At 42.3% G+C, this 16,442-nt stretch overlaps 1 long non-coding RNA gene across 1 annotated transcript; it reads left to right on the top strand.

Annotated features, from left to right (window-relative positions):
• Nucleotides 1-13,275: 13,275 nt before the first annotated feature.
• LOC148783130 (uncharacterized) lies at nucleotides 13,276-15,890 on the top strand. Its single transcript, XR_016050445.1, has 2 exons — nucleotides 13,276-13,778; nucleotides 15,192-15,890. It is a non-coding gene; the product is annotated as an uncharacterized LOC148783130 (long non-coding RNA).
• The last annotated feature ends 552 nt before the right edge of the window (nucleotides 15,891-16,442 follow it).

Below are 16,442 nucleotides of genomic sequence, written 5' to 3'. Positions count from 1 at the left end.
TTAAGCTTGTGTCCACTTGTCCTTTTGCTTCTAACCCTTGGATCCAATGATGAGGAGAGAGAAAACTTTCAGAGAGAAAAAATACCCCTAACCCATTCTGAGCACACGGTTTCATTCTCTCTCTTTTTCTCATAGGCTGGGTCATGCCTCAAGGCCTCTCTCTCTCTCCTCTTTCTTCTTCTCTTTCTCTACTCATTACTTGCCCCACGCAGCAATCTAGACTTGAGACAAACATGCGATCCCATCTCTTTCCCTTCCTTTCTCTTATTCTCGTCGTGCACTTGGAGTCATGGAACCCACGGTTCCGTCTCCCTTTGCGACCTTCCCCTTTGCGATTCGAGCGTAAACTCATCACACCTGTGACTTCGCTTAGCATCCCGCTATCCGACATACGCTCAACTCAATGCCCTTCAAAGCTAGCCCAAGAGTTCCAACCCTTGGACCATCGCTCTAACTTCCTCTCTGCACATTGAGTTGAGTTGAGAAGAACTCATACGTTCTCTCCCTCACTCACTGAGGTGGAGTCTTCCTGAGTAGGCGGTCGTGAGGGCTCTAACTCTTTAGCTACTCTTAAGTGCATAGCGTTTGCGCACATGAGGGGATTCTTGTCACCATTTTTCCCTTGTTGTATTTCTTGCCAGCCGGCCCCTCGTTCGAGTGAACCTTTATAAAGGAGTACAGATGAATCCGTATTGCAATTTCCAGCGAACAAGAATGGAGCGACATGTTAAAGACTGAGGAGAGTTCATGTCCAAACCCTCTGGCAGATAGCCGGAGGGCTACGTAATTGTTCTAAGAGGGCAAACTGTCCGGGTGTGTCCCAAACCCCAAATGACAAGGTAAGTGCCTAAACGCACCCCTGTCATAAAATTCTCTCTTTGTTGGTTTCTATTCCCGCTTAGGAGAGCACACGTGTGCACACTCACAAACATGCAACGCATGCGGTCCCTCCACAATCGTTTGAGAGAGGATTTTCTCCCGACATCGGCGAGAGGAAAAAATTAGGCCCCGACCAATACCGAGAAGGGTTTAGTAGGTTAGCCCTTAATGAGATTAGAGTATGCCTAGATGAAAGCCGAGAGACAGTGTGGCGCTTGCGTATGATGAATAGTTTTTAGAGACATGCTTAAAAACCTCATTATATCATCATGTGGCATTATAGATACCCGCTTTAAATCTGGCAAGTTTTATGGTTTTCTTATACCCTTAGGATCAAATTGGCCTAGTAAAGAAAAAATTCGTAGGTCACACAACTTACCCTGTGAGCCGGAACTATTCTGCCAGCCCAGAACCCAACAGATGCCTGTTTTGACCCGAATGCAATAAACACGTTGTTTTACAAAACAAATCATTAAAAATAGTAAAAAAAATCAATTTTGACCAAAATTTTCACTGAGACCTTCATAAGAGGTTGAGAAAGACACTCAAATTGAAAAACATCAATTTGGAAAAGTTTTGGTCTGAGCGGCATGGGGCGTGTCGCCCAAGTCATCATGCAAATGCCCTATTTTACCAAACAAACTCATTAAAAATAGTAAAAAAACCCGTTTTGACCCAAATATTTTCTGGTAGCTTCATCAGAAACTAAGGAACACACCTGAAATGAAAGTTTTCAAGTTGGAGTATTTTTTATTTATGTGACATGGGGCATGCCGCTCAGATGACACGACTCGTGCTGCCCAGTTGCGTTTTTCCCCAAACACATTTTTATCATTTTTCGTGTTTTTATGGTCATCTTTTGGGTGGTTTGGCCGCATGGTGCTATCCACGTTGCTCAAATCCAAATTTTAAAAAATAAAAGATTGGTTAGATCAAGGGATTTGTTGGTTACGGGATAACTCTGCCCCAACAAATCCCTCGTTCAAATAAAATCACTTTGGGTGACCATAAAAGGATGAAAAAAAAAGAGGATTGGGGAAGGGACGAGACTTTTGGAAACTTTAAGCTAGAAGAGAAACCCTAGGAGAGTAGAGAGACCTTCCCTGAGAAAACCCTAACCCTCATCTAAAGCTTGAGTAAACCCAGACCTAGGGCACCACCACCCTAGATCTAAACCATTTCTAGGGCACAACCACCGTACTAATACCAGAGACTTGCTGATCGACATCTGGACCACAAGGGCAAAAGGAACCGGTTCTAATACGGGCGAGCCCTCGAAGGCTCAGGAAGCCCGGGCCATCTGACCCCGTTTGGTATTTTATTCTCCTTCATTTCCTCTTTTATTTTATTGTATTTATATTATTTTTATCTTTCTTTGATTCATTCTGATTGAAAATTGTGTAATGCTTCGGATCACACTGGCTTCGCCACAGATTTGAGAGCAGATCTGCTCGTTTCTGGGCAGATCTGATCTCATATCTATTTGATTGTTCCCACTTTCTATACCATTGATTTTTCATTTATTTTTATCAGTTGAAAGTGTCAGATCTGAGATATCTACATCGTTAGATCGCTCGATTCTGCGTTATAAACTATTTGGCACCCACCGTGGGGCATATCGAGCGTGGTCCGAGCATCAAAATTTAAAAATCTCAGAATATTTTGAAAATTTGGAGACATGTTATAGGTACCATTTTATGACTGTTACCAAAGTTTCAGGTCAAAATAAAATATTTAAAAATACAAAAAAATATTTTTCTGTTAAATCTGCTGTCGCATTATTTTAATTTATTTTCATCAAAAACCATTTTATTTAATTTTTCTCCAAGTGTAAAATAAGCTTATTTTATCAATATCTACAATTTAAAAATAAAAAAAAATAAAAAAACTAAACAATATTTTTGTCGGCACTAGGCGTGCCGCCCAGTCGACACGAGGAGTGCTGCCCAGGTCTAGGGCAACACGCTCTCTGGTTCCCCCAGTCTCCCAATTCAGAATTTTTTGAAAATTTTCAGATCTATTCTAGGGCATTTCTTGTGACTTCTCAAAAACATTTGGAGCCAAATAAAATTTTTAAAAATATCAAAAAAATATTTTGCTTGATACATGTATGTTCTATCTGTTGTTCTGCTAATTCACTTTTTTAAAATTTTATTTCATCAAAAAGTCTGATTTTTCTGCTTCTCCAAGTTTCAGTAGCCTTATTTCATCAAGATCAACAAGATAAAAAAATAAAAAATAAACTAAAAAAATTTTGTTTTTGGGTGACCCACCCATGCCGCCCAACCTACAGGTGCGTCATGACTCGTGCTGCCCGGGCTACACAGTCCGTCTTGCCCTATCACAGAGGTCCCAGAAACATTTTGGGACCCCACAGGCATGTTGCAGAGCCTTTTTTGTGATTTTTCACCAATTTTTAGCTTAAAATAAATTTTAAAAAAAATAAATTTTAAAAAAAATATATAAAAAAAGTTTTGCTTCAGATAAGTCTATCCTACTCCTGACTTTTTCTTTTTTTTATTTTAGTTTATTAATTTTGGCTGAAACCATTTTTCCCTGCTTTCACCATGCTTCGTCTAACTGTATTTCATCAAAGGTGAAAAAAGATAAACAAAAAATAAAAATAAAAAAAAATAAAAATAAAAGGAAGGATAAATATACATCGAGGGCTGCATGCACCCTCCTGACCGGTGTCCCGTTCGAGTCACTCTCAACCCAGGCCGCGCTTGACTTAGCACGGATTGTGCCTGGTCTCATTTTTTCTAACTTTACCTTCTTAGGGGTTCCTCACCCCTCCATTTATATTGTGCCTCGAGCAAGTTTCGCCTCGAAGCGCGCATCGCTAGGCGCAATCAACGTCGAACGCTCACTTGTTTTCTTTCTTATTGTGTGCCTATGTGCTTGACTTTATTTCCATTTGCGTGCTTCTTTACACACTCTAGCACGCACCGACTAGGAATCCAGGAAACCAGAAAACAAATTTTTCGAAAACCCCCAAAATCCACATTAACGGCTTGAGGGGAACCTAACATTGAGAGCCGAGGCGGTTGGGATTTACGTAACTTTAACTATGAGCGCCTCTCTGTAATCCTTTGCCTCAAAGCAACTCGGCGTATAGTAGGACTTGGTGAACATCCTAGAGGTCAAGACCTATGTGGGGACCTATATCCGCCTAGCCACATTTTAGTAGTTAGGAACCCACTTTCAAGCCAAGCCTACCTATAGTACATTATTAGGTCAAACGTTTTCGTGTGCTTACTTGCTTATTTCTGATTGATTAATCTTAGATCCCAGCCCAGACCCGTCTTTGGTCCAAGCTGAACTTTGGGTCAAAGTTTAGGCTTTTACCCAGCCTAGCCCTGGTCCGAACCAGGTTCACACCCAGGTCCAAACCTAGGTCTCATCTTGATCCAAGCCGAAGGCTCATTCCTAGCTCTCTTTGATCCAGTTCATATTCATACCTGGTCTGATCATTAAAACTCTCTAGGTCAAAGTTCAGGCTTATACCCAGCCTAGCCCAGATCCGAATCAGGTTCTCACCAAGGTTCAAACCTCGGCCCCTTTTGGTCAGAGCCAAGGGCTCGTGCCTAAACCAACTTTGATCCAGTCCGGGTCTACACCCGTTTTGAGTTTCATAACCCTCTAGGTCCAAGCTTAGGCTTGGACCCAGCTAAGTCCAAGTTCGGAATAGGTTTGCACCCAGGTCCGAACTTAGACCCACTCTTGGCCCAAGCCGAGACTCGGACTTACCTTATCTAGATCTTTGTCTAGGTTCTAATATAGGTCTAAGCTTAGAGTTACCTCTAGAGTTGGATTAGGCTTACCCTAGTTCAGAGTCTATACCAAAACCCGTTGAGTCTAGATTCCAGGCTAATTTTAGCCTAGTTGTCACTCAAGGATTGCCCCTAGAGTCAGGTCACGTCTACCCTAGGCTGTCTAGTGATCACCATGTCAGTCACCCAAGGCGATTATGATGACCGCTCCACGGTTGACTCTAAACCGAACCATCCCAAACCTAGCGACCAGTATGCCACAATCCCTTGGGATTACTGCCAGAACTTGGGCCAATCCATTATTCATCGTCCAGGTCTTCAATTAGAAGCCGAGTCCCAGGGATCTAATCCTAACCCTGAGCTTTGTATGGTCTGAAAAGTTGGCTCCGCTCAAAACACATTGAACAGTCAGGGGGTCCGGCCGGGCATTGTCCTAGAGGGAACCTTACTTAGCCACAGTAGGAGCTGTCTGACCTTAGGCAACCAAAGCAGGAGCCATGAGAGGGAAGAAGTTCATGCGGCATCTAACGCCAATTTCCACAACTCGAACCAAGATAACCCAGAGATGCAGTGGTCTCAAAACCAAGACCCACCTAGGTCTAGGAGATCCAATCCAACCTCGAGCCACCATAGTACCGCTCACGATGTTCTTAACACTATACGAAGCAAAGACATCAATTTAGATCAACCCTTAATTGAGATAGGCATCCAGGCTACCCTCAAAATTCTAGTTGCCTTAAGTTACACAATTCACGCCCCAGTTCATGGGTCAATCCAAAACCAACCTAATAGCATAGGTCAACCCATAGCACAGTCGAGTCAGCCAATTCTTCAATCGGTCCCTCCTGTGTATCCGGTCTAACAAACAATGCCATTCCGCAATCGGTGGCGATGCTTATGGGTCAGTACGCCTTCAGGCACAATTGTATCAAACTGTCCCTGGGACTACGGCCCATCAACCTCAGGCCCATATCTACCCCAAGTCTCGACTCATCAGTCTATGCTTGGGAACCCACCGACTGATGGGCCTACTCTCATGCCGAATACTCAACAAGAAGGCACTTTAAAAGCGATGCAGGATATGCTCGTAAGGATGGGTATGCATGAAGTTCTACCCCCAAAGGCCTATGTTCATGATACCCTTGAAGGCATGGAAGACCTTCCCCTTGGGTTTGTCATCTCAGAGTTTAAAAAACAAATTCAATGGGAAGAGTGACCTAGATATTCATGTCAACGTGTACCTCCTCTCCGTCCGAGCTTTGCGAGACAGACCTAACCAGTTGAAGGCCCCGTTTTCACAAACTTTGACTGGTGAGGCTTTAAACTGGCATCGGAGAATAATGACCGCTCAACCACACAAAACTCCAGACTAAATGTTCAACCAATTCGTCTCTCATTACCGTGGGTCGACACCAAGATCTCTTTCCTTGGGCGAGCTCAGTGCAACCAAACAAAACCCAGGAGAATCCTTGTAGGATTTTATCGGTCGATTCCGAGAGGCGGCAATGTGGGTCATCAAATGTCCACTTACGAACCCAGCTAAAATCTCCATGGCCTCAGAAAATGCAGCTCCTGAATACATGACCTTCTTTAGCCAGGGACTTATCCCTCATTCTTTCGACTGCATGATCCAACAGGTAGCACGACATGAAAGGGTGAGAGGAACACCCCTCAGCACTAGGCCTGATAACAAATCCATCACGACTCCCCAGAATAAAAATAAGTGCAACGGTAAGGGGAAAGCTTCTGGTCAGGTTAACAAAATTGTCGTTAATGGACTGGCTCAGGGTTCAGCCACCCAACATAATAATAGGAATCAAAATCGAAGGGGTCAGCCTAGAGCTAAGGCTCAAAATAACAATCGAAAGGCGAGAAGACAACTTCACTCCTCTCAAAGACCCGTTAGAAATTAGTGCTAGAGTTACTCTTGAAGAAAAACATGGTTCAACTCCCGCCACCATCTGAACCACCATTTGGGCTTAAGGATAGGAACAGAGGGTGCAAGTGGCATAGAAACTATGCCCATATTATTCAAAACTGTTTCTACTTGAAGCGAGTGATTCAAGAGTTGATTAATAGGGGCGACATCACTGTCGTACATAGAAATCAACCTGTTGAAGAACCTAATCAAAAGATGGGTATCTTCACAAACCCTCTCCCCAAAAATACGGCCACAACGACCGAAGAAATGGGAGCTCAAAGGAGGATGTTATCATTTACATGATTGAAAACGGAAACGAAGAAGATGATCCCAGCCAATTCATATTTTCTTGTGATCATCATCTCTAAGAAGTTGAAGAAGATCTTTTGAGTCTTCTTAGAGGAAACTATTCGTCCCTGAACTCTGATGATCCTCCTAAGTGGGACCAGTATGATGAAGATGATGCCCTCGAGATTAACGTGGTCAAAGCTGATGAAAAGGGATCATCTTCCAAACAAGAGGCCAACACACCAAGGTCTCCCATTACTCTTGCTAGGGCTGACCCTATCGAGTTCCAGGCTGTCGAAGTTGATTCCTTAACCCGAAGAGGTCGAGTGTTCAAACCCATTCAAATGATGACGAACAATCTTGATGAAATAATGGGAGCCACTTCAACAACCAAACCACCAGCAGGGGTTGCAGATCATGAACCTAATAAAAGAACTCAAGGATCAGCAACCACCTATGATCTACCGATTCATCTCGGGAATATCCAGGCTCAAATCTCTATCTTATTGCTGCTTGCGAATTCACCGGCACATAGAGCGCAAATTGAAAAGGTTCTTGCTAAGACCCACATCCCGAGTAATACACAAGCGGATGAGTTGTGCGGTATTATCAACCAACTAATGGCACCAACGCCAATTATATTCACGGACGATGACATCTCGTCTAATGTCAATCGCTTTCACGTCTAGCCTCTTCGTATCACTATTTTCATGAAAGAATATGAGATAACGAGAGTGTTTGTTGATAATGGGGCATCCCTGAATATATGCCTTATGGAAATGGTGAAGCAAATAGGCAAAAGCCTGGATGACTTCGAGTTGTGCCAACTAACTATCGCCGCATACGACGCGACCAAGAGGCAAGCTGAAGGCATATTGCCTCTCACACTCAAGATCGGTCCTACTATCCAAGTGATAAAGTTTTATGTCTTAGACATAAAACCTTCATTCAACATGCTGCCAGGCAGACCATGGCAACATGAGAACCTCGTGGTCGCCTCAACACTCCATCAATGCCTCAAGTTTTCGATTAAAAACGATGTCGCAAAGGTATGCACTGAACCCCTTTCCTACTCCAATCCTAGCATACATATTGGAAAACTGGTCGTAGGAGTCGAGCTCAGAGAAATCCCGCTCGCTTCCTTCGAGCAAGCTGATTGTGCTACTTTACGCCTAGAGGTCGGCGTTCCTCAAATTTTGCAAACTTCTACATCGATGGAGGATATCATCCATTGCCAACATCGATAGGGCTTTGAGTCTCTCGAAGCTTGGCACATGCTCTTCTCCCAAGGCTTCCAACCAGGTCAAGGCTTGGGAAGTCAAGAGCAAGGCGTAAAGGAAGCGATTTCTACATCACCTGAAGCCAAAACTAGAAAAAGGTATCAAAGAGGGCTTGGGTGTACTCTCACCCTATTTCAACACCGGATGAAGTCTTCAAGCTATCCAGGTCTAGTATCCGAAGGCATTCAAAGCCTCGATCCTCTCAATGCCCGTCCTTCAAAATGGCCAAAGGTGATACTTGATTCCCTAATAGGGGAAAGTCCCTCTTCCACATCTCAGCACACACAAGGACTAGGAATTGAAGACCTACTTGCTGACCTGGATCTGGAGGAGGTGTGCACAGTTGGCTCTAACACAACCAAGGTCCACCAACACTAACTCAGGGAAGGAATTGGTCAATCATTCCTTTATCTTGAGAATCACTGGAAGCATACCAGCTAGACCTTCAAGTCCCGATGCCAAAAAACGGATAGGCACGGGGTAGCCATCTAATCACCCTGCGCGTCCGTTCCCCAACATTTTTCTCACGAGTCCCATAAGGGACACCTCTTGCGGCATTTTAAAAACATGGTAAAGTTGATAATAATGAAAAAGAATTTTAAAAAATAGCACTCACTCAATATATCCCAATAATGGTGGATAATACCCGAGACGATGAATTGGACGACCAAGATGAAGATCAAGAGAGTCAAGAGTCTGAAGAAATTCCTTAACCTGAAGAGCTCACTTCCCATGTTGAGCAGTTCAAGAAGAGGTTCGATGATGACCCAACGTCTATCATGAAAGAGACGATTGACGTAAACCTAGGAACTGAGAAGGACCCAATGTTAACCAAGATTGGAACCTCCTTATCTTCTGAGGAGCGGAAAAATGTGATTTCCTTTCTCAAGGAATATCGTGATATCTTTGCCTGGTCATACGAGGATATGTCAGGGCTAGATCCCACATTGGTGCAACATCACCTAACGTAGTGGCCATACCCAAGAGAGATGGGAGAATCCGAGTGTGTGTCGACTACCGAGACCTCAATAAGGCATGTCCCAAAGACAATTTTCCATTACCAAACATAGATGCCTTGGTCGACAACACTGCAGGTAACGAGATGTTGTCATTCATTGACGAATTCTCAAGATACAACCAAATCCTCATGGCAGAAGAAGACCAAACCAATACGTCATTCATAACGTAATGGGGAACCTACTGTTACAAAGTCATGCCCTTTGGTCTCAAAAACGCAGGAGCAACTTATCAATGGGCCATGACTAGCATCTTCCACGACTTAATGCATACCATTATGGAAGACTGTGTCGACAACATTCTGGTCAAGTCGAAGACCAGGCCTGATCATCTCATCAACCTGAGAACCATTTTCGAAAGACTCCGAAAATATCAACTCAAACTCAATCCACAAAAATGTGCCTTTGGAATTGAATCCGACAAACTACTAGGCTTTATAGTAAGCCAAAGAGGAATTGAGGTGGACCCATCCAAAATACGAGCCAACACTGAAATGCCTCCTCCCCATAACATCAGAGAAATCCGTGGGCTTCAAGGTCGCATACATGCCATAAGACGTTTCATTTAACAACTGGCGGATAAGTACGTACCATTCAATAGACTCCTTAAGAAGGACACCCCATTCATATGGGACAATGAATGCCAAGACGCGTTCGATCAAATCAAGGAGTACCTCACTAAACCTCCCATCCTTAGTCCTCCTAGTCTAGATAAACCCATATTCCTATACATGTCAGTGAATGACAAGACCATGGGGACAATTTTAGGACAATATAAACGACCATAGAAAAGAACAAACGATATACTATATCAGCAAAACCATGGTCGACTATGAGACAAGATACATAGATGTAGAGAAACACTGCTTAACACTTGTGTGGGGACTAATACATTATGTCTTATCTCATTCAATCAATCTCATATCAAAAATTGACCCACTCAAGTACCTATTGGAGAGGCCAATCCTCAACGGACGTTTGACGAAGTGGAGAATCCTATTGAGCGAGTTCGAGATTGAGTATGTCACTCAAAAATTGATCAAAAGACAAGCCAATGTAGACCACTTAGCTGAACACGCACTGCCAGATAATATTCATGTTAATACGGATCTCCCTGATTAGAACCTCTTCACAATTGAGGACTTGATTTGGGAGCTATACTTCGACAATGCAAAGAACGAATATGGGTCAGGTATAGGAGTCATACTATGCTCACCCGAGAAGATTTTAATGCCAACAGCCATTAGGTTGAATTTCTCATGTACCAATAACATTGTTGAATATGAAGCCTTGATAGCTGGGCTCGAAAACCCCATGGCAATGAAAATCCAGCAAATACGAGTGATTGGTGACTCCTTACTCATCATAAACCAAGTTCAAGGGATTTGGAGGGTGAAAGAAGTAAAGCTTAAACCTTATCACGAAAAGGTGAAAAAGATGGTCCCATATTTTAAGAAAATCACCTTCCAGCACATGACTAGGGAAAATAATTGGTTCGACGACACCCTTGCAACCCTTGCTTCGATGGTTGGTATTCCTCCAGAAATTACCACGCTATCATTCTACATCAGGAACAAACATGACCCTTCCCCACAGAGGATTGAAAAAAAAGTAGAGCAAGAGAGTGAGAATGATGGGGAAGTATCTTTCGTGGTTTTAGATGCGCAAGACCGTGGTTCCACGATGTTTTGTCCTTGCTAAAAGATGGTTTATACCCCGAAGGAGCCACCAAAAAGGATAAAGAAGCCCATCGAAGGTTTTCCATGAGATTCTTAGTGTGAGGTGATCTCCTAGTCAAAAAGTCCTTCGATGACATCATTCTACGGTGCCTCGATCAGCCAGAAATTGACCAAGTACTAACAGAGTTGCACAATCAAGGAGGTCATTCTGAGGCAGCCGCCTTAGCTCAAAATCAAGCGCCAAGGCTATTACTGAACTACCATGGTTAAAGACTGTTGGAAGTTCATTAAGAGGTGTCCCAAATGTCAACTCTATGGAGACCTCACCCATGCACCGTCCGTATCACTCAACTCAACACCGCCTGTATGCCTTTCGCCATGTGGGGTCTTGATATTATTGGAATGATATCACCAAAAGCCTCAAACGGCCACCGTTTTATATTAAAGGCTACATAATACTTCACCAAATGGGTAGAGGCCGTATCAATTGTTAAAATTGAAGGCCAACATGTTGTCTCATTTCATAAAGAACAATATCGTATTCAAATTCGGTGTTCCTAAGTCAATCATCACTGACAATGGATCCAATCTCCAAAATGAAAAAGTCATTAAGGTGTGCAAAAGGTTTGGGATAACACAGAAATTCTCCACACCTTACTACCCTCAAGCAAACGGACAAGCAGAAGCCACAAATAAAGGACTTCTCAGAATCATAGACAAAATAATAAAAAGCAAGAAAGATTGGCACGAAAAGCTAAACGACGCCCTATAGGGCTACCGGACAACTGATAAGACTCCTATTGACATAACCCCATACTCATTGGTGTATGATATGGAAGTAGTGCTACCTATCGAGGTTGAGATACCATCCCTCCGAGTGCTTATTCAGATGAGGAACAAAAGATCGAAGCAAGAATCACTGCCCTCATTAACTTAGATGAAAAATGACTACGAGCCACGTAGAATATCGTTGCTTTCCATTGTAGAACTGAGAGGGCATACCAAAGAAGGAGACACGGCACTTCAATTCAAAGAAGGAGACACGGCACTCAAGAAAATCTTCCACACTCCTACAAATCCACGCTCTTTAGGCAAGTTCAAACCTAATTGGGAGGGGCCATTCGTGGTTTCCCGAGTGCATGTAGGCAAATCTTACAAGATAAAAAATCAGGAGGGGTACATACTCGACGACCCCATTAATGCAATGTATCTCATAAAATACTACCCGTAATGGGCTCAAAAACGTGGTGAAAACCTGAAAAGGCATCACAAAGAAAAATAAAAAAATAAAAAAAGCAAAAAATATGGACGTGGTGAAAACTTAAAAATGCACCACGGGTAAAAGGAATAAAAAGATATCCAAGAAGGAGCTTTCGATGCAAAACACTCAAGTACAAACAAGCACTTGCAAGTTCCAATAATATTACACAAGCAACCCTGAGGATGAAGACTTCTCCAAAACCCTGCAGGTTCCCAACAGAGCCAACTTAGAAAGATACAGGAGGGTGATATGAATAGAAAACCGAAGTGATTTCGACGAACCCTGAAAAATATCGAGACCCTCCAAGATGGAAGCCCGGCAAGAATCCAGAGGACTCTTTATGGATACACGAAGCAGAGGATGAAAGCTCCAAAGGTAAAAAGATAACTTCGTGATTTTTGAGTTCTCATGATCCCGCAAGGGAATCCTTTCATCATCTCTGGGTAAAATATAACAAAGAAAATCACCACCAAAGGGGCCACAGGTGGCAAAACTTTAAGGCCCATCACTTTCGAAAGTGGTGTTTCAATTTAACTGTTAAAATCATCCATTTTCAAGAAGTTTTCCTTGTAGGAAGGACTTCCTCCATCACTACAAGAGGTTAAACTGTTAGTCATCTGGCCTCATTCTCAAAGCCAACTTCCTATGCTTGTTATGAAGGCTTGAAACTAGCCAAGCACTCCATGGTTGTATGAGTATAACTACCAACTACCACATATAAGAGATGGGTGAACCTCACCAATGACGAAATTGGCTAGTCTGGGAGCATTTTTTCTCTCGACTGGATTCCCTGAGGAAAATGGGGCAAGTTCATCCCTATATATGCGTACAACGACCCAATAGTCAGGAATTCAAGGCAAAAACCCTACAACTAGGGGCCTGAGTTGTAAATATTAAGTTTGAAAAGTATGTGCAGAAAGTGTTCTATTATGCTTTGATGAATAAAATTGCCCACTTACAAGGGCAAGCTTAGAAAAGACCCCCCAACAAGGGCAATAAAAAAAAATAAAAATAAAATGGAAAAGATGAGGTTAGCCAGCTCGCCCACCCCATTGAGCTGCACTCAACGGTCGTGATCAAAAAATTTGAAATCGATGGTCAAGATTGCTTAGCCTCTCGCTCTCTTTTTTTAATGGGGTACTAACATATCCGCTGACACATGATTAATGTTAGCCTCTCTCTCCCTCTCTCTCTCTTCACGGACCTCCTTCTCTCTCTTCACAGACCTCTCTCTTATTCTCTCTCTCTTCACGGACCTCCCTCTCTGTCTCTTCGCAAACCTCCCTCTCTCTATGTTCAGCAGTATCGATGGACGTGATGGCAGCGATGTAGCAGCCATTGAAACCCCTGGGCTTGAGCATCACCTCTCTCTCTTTATCAGCCATTGAAGCCCTCTCTTCTCACATAGAGGGATGGACACCTCTCTCTCTATAGCTGCAGCAACAACAACGCATCCCTCTCTCTCTGTCTATATGCAGCCATTGAAGCCCTGAGCTTGAGCATCTCTCTCTTTTTAGTAACTATTGAAGCCCTCTGAGCCCACACAGAAATAGAAGCCCTCTGAGCCCACACAGAAATAGAAGCCCTCTCGCCCCTCACCATTAGCAACTATTGAAACCCTATCGCTCACTCAGAAAAACCCTGGCTGGCCTCCCAATTGTAGCCCATCCCATCTCTAAAGGTACTCTCTCTCTCTCTCTCTCTCTCTCTCTCTCTCTCTCTCTCTCTCTCTCTCTCTCTCTCTCTCTCTCTCTCTCTCTCTCTCTCTCTCTCTCTCTCTCTCTCTCTCTCTGTGTATTTGAGTCAGTCAAATACAATCTATTGTCTTCAATTTCCATCGATTTGGGGTTGATTGGGGTTTTTTGACAAAACCATGAGGACCACAGGCATCTCTATATTGGATGAGATACAAATATATCAGATGCTTTCTCATCTTTGTTTTGGATACGGTAGTTTCTCGTTTGGATCTGTGTTTCCTGTGAACAATAGAGAGGGAGAGTGGTTGCTGTTGTTTTTTGAGGTTGAGATGGGTTTCTGGACTGGTCTTCCTAAGATTGAATGCGAAATCGAAAAATTGGATCATATAGATTAAAGAGAGAAATAGTGAATTAATCGAAGGTGCATGTTATATCTTCTAGAATGTGGGTTTTTTTTGTTTGTTTGTTTGAAAAATTTTATTTGATATGATATAAGATTAATTCATTACATTTGGAAGAGTTTTTTTTGTTGCATTATGATAATTTGGTGAATGTTGATAATTCCTTATTTACATGTTTAAGACAAAATTAGGTCCATTATACACGAGTAGCAGATATTGTTACAGCACACCATGCCACTTATTTAGTGTAAAACAAATAAAAAAGAATGCCAAATTGGTTTTCTACGCAATTTTACAAGAACCCAAGTACTCTCGCATAATATATTTTTTTCATTGGATAAATTATTTTACTCATTGATTGATGAGTAAGTTATCTATCATTTGATATATGACAAGATAAATCTCAGGGCAAAACAAAAACACTTTCTTTCAAATAGGTACACAGACATAAAACTGAAACAGTTGAAGGTTGAACCACAAATGTCAGATCCTGGACTGTGATCTTGCAAAATTTAGCCAAAGATAAGGCTTGGAGAAATGACCCAAAAAAAAGACTTTTGTTCAAATGGGTATGTTGCCTGTGATCTGCAAACTATTGGATCCTGGACTATGATCATGTAAAATTTAGCCAAATCTTTAGTGTTCTGGTTTGGAAGCATTGCCCATAATTTTTCTTATAATAAATAAAAGAACTCGAAAAAAGCATTTCCTTGCTAGTGTAGGTACAACACAACACACTCCAATCCTAGGAGTGACCCATCTTGGTATTGTTCTTGTACATGCAAGCTTAATTTTGGGGTAAGCTAAATATTTTTGGGAGAATTTAAAACCTTCTTACAGAGCGAGTGTGGTGGAGCATGTGCTTCCCCATGAGATCCAAAACTCTTCTTGCACATGCATGCTTAAGTTTACAATTTCAGAGAAAGAGAGAGGCTTTTTTGTTGATGAATACTGAAAATTACTCATACTAATGTTTAACCACTTTCCATGTTGCAGATTGATTACATTCTAGGGAAGAACCCGTGAAAGATGAGCTATATTGTGGGTTTCAGAAACCACAACCCAAAACATGTGCACCATAGAGCAGCCTCAATCCCTAAGAACAAGATCAAGTATTCTTGCAAGGGTGGGTAGAAATGGGGAGGGACACGCCCAAGCCTAACCCAAACACACTTGTGGGGGCAATGGTGGCAGGACCCGACAAGCATGATGGTTTCAAAGAGGTAAGAGGAAACTACCATTACACTGAGCCCACTCTCGCTGGCAATGCTGCTTTGGTGGCTACTTTGGTTTCTCTCTTCGGTGAGTTACATTCCATCGACAAGAATACCATCTTCGCTGCGGTGCCACTCATGTTCCATACTCCCCCGCCACCTCCGGCTCCTTGGAAACCTTGAGACAGAGACAGAGAGACAGATATAGAGGGAGAGAGCCACCACTTTTTAGGATGGTGGTGTTTACTTGTTCTTAAGCTAGAAAGAGTGGGGGACTAGAGAATGAGGAGAGGTTACATGTCTCAGATGTTGGGGGTTTGCCTGTTTTGAATCTTTGTTGTTTTCATAGTTTATAGGTACAATATTGTTGATTGTTTCTCACTCTCTATGTGCTCTATGTGACATATAGAGTGATACTGTGTATTTGCTAGTACTTTTTGACTCCCCAAAGAGGGATGCTAATGATAAAAGAATTATGAAATTTGTGCTCCTCCTTTTGTGCATCTGGTTTCAATATTTGCGAACTCTTTTTAAGTCATGGGACTCTCATTTGAGCAAGATTTCTGTAAATATCCGAAAAGGATGCTTAAACTAGAAGATATTAGACTTGATTTGATTTGTAAGCCATTCCAAATCAGAGCATTTGGAGTCTTTCATTACCTTGATTCTTATGAGAAACTTGTGATCTTGTGCAATTTAGGACACTTCAGAAACTACCCAAAACATATTTTGTGGTTGTTTTATTATTGCCAGCAGCGACTGCTTGAGATGCACAAGAACGCTATACATTGGGTAAAAAATCTACTTGGGAGTATTAGTTTGATTTTAAATTTTAGGATCCGATACAGAATCACTAGAATGTTACCAGCAAAAAAAACTAGACATTATAAGCACTTAGATTTCACTGTCCAAATACACTTTCAGCAAAGAAAACTGGACATTATAAGCACTTAGATTTCACTGTCCAAATACGGGTTGATTTCCATTCGATCCAGGGACATTATATTTTTAGGCACTTAACAGAATGCTTGTG

Source organism: Amborella trichopoda, chromosome 2 (genome assembly GCF_054954075.1).
Source record: "Amborella trichopoda isolate Santa Cruz 75 chromosome 2, AtrichopodaSantaCruz75HAP2 v2.0, whole genome shotgun sequence".
Classification (NCBI taxonomy): domain Eukaryota; kingdom Viridiplantae; phylum Streptophyta; class Magnoliopsida; order Amborellales; family Amborellaceae; genus Amborella; species Amborella trichopoda.
Note: the sequence above shows the minus strand (reverse complement) of the source record. Positions and strands in the feature narration are given on the sequence as shown.